Consider the following 3567-nt stretch of genomic DNA (forward strand, 5'->3'; position numbering starts at 1 on the left):
TGCAATCTGGTCTCATAACTAGGCTCTGCATAATTTATGGTTCTCAACTTTAGAGCTCTAGTGATGGCTGCTGGACCGAAGTTCACTTCAACTCCTCTGACATAACTTGTGTAAGGAGCACTATCTTTGTTTTCTTTTACAGCATTTGCATAGAACTCCCTGATCATGACTGCACTGATGTTAACAAGAGGAGCACATAAGAGTTTCCACCTTCTTTCTTTAGTGATTTGCCTCATGATGGGGTATTCCCCGTCCCTCAACTCAAGGCCTTTCTCATAGATGACATTCTTTGCCTGCATGAACCTATGATATCTTCCTTCATGGAATTGGGATCTAAATTTGCTTGCATCAAATGATGGAGGTTCGGCTACCATAGGTTCCTTTCCCGGCCTTCTTTTTGAACTTGAGGAGGCCATCGGATTTGAGGTGAGATGGAGGGAAAAGTGAGAATAGAAGAAAGATGTGTTGTGTTTGGGATGATTCTCGGTTCTATTGTGTGAGATAAGGGAATTGTTTTTAGTTTTGGGAGTAGAGGGGATTATGGCTTTCATGTGAAGGTAGCTTGAATGAGTGTGTAAACTATTTAGTACTAACGGCTATTTATAAGCAGATTCTCCAAGCTTTCCAACAAAACCACAATGAATGAGGAATGAGTTCGTTGGTACTCATGAAGGGTTGAGATTGAATTGATCACACCAAAAGTTCATGGATTGAACAGTCTGCATGCCTTGTTGAGGCTTTGACGAGGATTCTCTTCTCATTGGTTGCATGCATTTATGTGTTCGATGGTGCATGCATGCAGATTCTGCTTCCCAAGGAGCGCATTTCTCTAGGCACATGTGACCATCCTCTTTTAGCCTATCCTAGCCGTGGCCCCTCCTTGCTTTTGTCGCCATCTCTTCCTCCTAAATAAATCAAACAGCTAGCCTTAGAATATTAATATAAACGTTAGCAATTGACTTGTAATAAAGAAGAAAGTTGTTCTGTTTTGTTTAATTGTTATTTGATTTTTTTTGATCAATTGTGTCCCTTAATTAAAGATGCTAAAAGTTGGTGAACACCAAACTTATCTCTTATTGAGGGGACAGCTTAGCAATGCAACCCATTCTTCACAATTGATGTATTTTATATTTAAAAAAAATGATGCATGATCCCTTTTTGTATGGTTTTGATTCCATGAATAGGAAACTAATCTGTAGAACAATATTACATATGTAGACACCAAACTTAGTGTTTGGTCATATGCTTCATCAAAATGACGTTTCATATGTTCTAAGAATAGCCCCCTTTCTTTTGGAAAGCAAAAGTTGAGTGTGCCTTAAGTGACACCAAACTTAAAAGTCTGACTTATGCTCTAAAACAGTGTATGCATTTATCAAATATGAAAGTTCAAAATCATACTCAGGGGAATCATAGCTTATTAGATGAAAGAAAAGACAAAAATCTTAAATCATGGGTTGCCTCCCATGAAGCGCTCTTTTATTGTCACTAGCTTGACATTGAACTCCCTTTAGGGTGGTTGATGCTGGTGATGTCTCAACTTGTCACCTCTCACTGTAAGCTTTCTCTGTGTCCCTTGATGCTCAATTTTAATATGCTCAAGAGAAAGTACTTGGTTGACAGTGTAATAATCTTCTGTTCCCAGCTGTTGATATATTAGTTGCACCTTATCACCTTTAGAAAATCCTTCAGTTGGGATTTTCTTATTCTTCCACCCTCTGTAAGCCTTCTTCTTGCTCTTCATCTTTTTCTTTCTTGTTGATCTTTCTTTCTTGACAGTGACTTGGGTTGTGATACCTTCCTTCTTGTTTATCATCCCAGCTTCTTTTTGAATTCCTTTTTCTTCTTGCAGCTGCTTATTTTTCTGTTCTACTGCCTTGTTGGCTGCTTGCTTTGGAAGAAAGTCACTACTTGTCTTGCTTGTTTCTTCATTCCTTTGTGATTCTGGAAAAACTTTCAAGGTGATGCTCTCCTCATGCATCCTGAGGGTTAGCTCTCCCTGCTCTATATCTACGATGGCTCTAGCAGTGGCCAAAAATGGTCAACCAAGTATTATGGAGTCATTCTCATTCTCTGCTGATTCTAGGATCACAAAGTCTGCTGGAAAGATGAACTTGTCAACCTTAACTAAAAGGTTTTCAATCAACCCTTTAGGATATACCACTGATTGGTCTACTAATTCCAAGGACATCTGTATTGGTTTCACCTCTCCTATGCCAAGCTTTTTCACTAAAGAATATGGAATTAGATTTATACTTGCTCCTAAGTCACACATCCCCTTGTTGATGAATAGGCTTCCAATAGTGCACGGTAGGAAGAAGCCTCCAGGATCTTCAAGCTTGGGAGGAAGTCCTTTTCTGATTAATGCACCGCATTCTTCACTGAGCATTACAGTCTCCTTCTCACTCCAACTCCTTTTCTTATTGATGAGCTCCTTCAAAAACTTGGCATACAGAGGCATTTGCTCCAATGCCTCAGCTAAAGGTATGTTGATTTCCAGTTTCTTGAAAGTCTCTAGGAATTTAGAAAAGTGTTGGTCCTTAGTCTCTTTGTGGAATCTTTGGGGATAAGGCAGTGGGAGTGTCAAGCTTTTCTCCCCTTGAAGTTGTCTTGGAATCGGTTCTTCCATGATCTGCTTTCCCTTCTTCAAATTTTGTGGTCTATTTTCTTTCTCTTGAGGTTGATTCTGAGAGTGATTGCTTGCTGTTGCATCTTCATCATTGGCTGCCTCATTTTCAACTTGTTTCTTGTCACTTTCCTTGGGCTTCTTGGTGGCTTCTTCATCTTTCAGCAGTATTTTTCCACTCCTCAACTGTATTGCCTTGCATTCCTCTTTTGGATTAGGAATGGTGTCACTTGGTAGTGAGCTTGATGGTTTTTCAACAGAAATTTGTTTGGAGATTTGCCCAATCTGCCTCCTAAGTTTTTTATGGAAGCTTCTTGGTTCTTTGTTGTCAATTCTTGGTTCTTCATCATCTTTTCCATGAGCATCTCTAGATTAGTAATCCTCTGAGAGTCTTATGAGATTGGTTAATTTTGGGGTGTTGATGGATGGTGATAGGTGTTTTGATTAGTTGGGTGGTTATTTGGTGGATAATGGTTAGAGTTGGGATATGTATTTTGTGGTTTTCTATATGTGTTTTGGGTAGCAGTTGGTTGGTTGTTGTGGTTTGTGTTTTTCCAATTGTTTTGAGTTGAGTTCCTTTGCCATGGCTGCTGAATTTGATTGTGGTTGTCTCCCCATCTGAGGTTGGGATGGTTCTTCCAAGAAGGATTGTAAGTATCTCCATAGACTTCATTAGCTCTAGGATTTTGGTTGTGCATGTATTGGACTTGCTCTTGCTGTTGCTCTTCTTGAATTTCTTCATTTTGACCCCAAGGAGTTGATGGTTGGCTTGTGGCACTCACTAATGCAACCTGAAGGCTATCAATTCTCTTGGCTATTTGCTCAAATTATTGCTGAATTTGCTGCTGCATCACTTTGTGTTGAGCCAAAATTATATCCACTCCTTCCAATTCTAACACTCCCTTCCTCTGTGATGGTTGGCGTTGCCTTTGGTGAGCAAA

Source organism: Arachis duranensis, chromosome 6, assembly GCF_000817695.3.
Source record: "Arachis duranensis cultivar V14167 chromosome 6, aradu.V14167.gnm2.J7QH, whole genome shotgun sequence".
Classification (NCBI taxonomy): Eukaryota; Viridiplantae; Streptophyta; class Magnoliopsida; order Fabales; family Fabaceae; genus Arachis; species Arachis duranensis.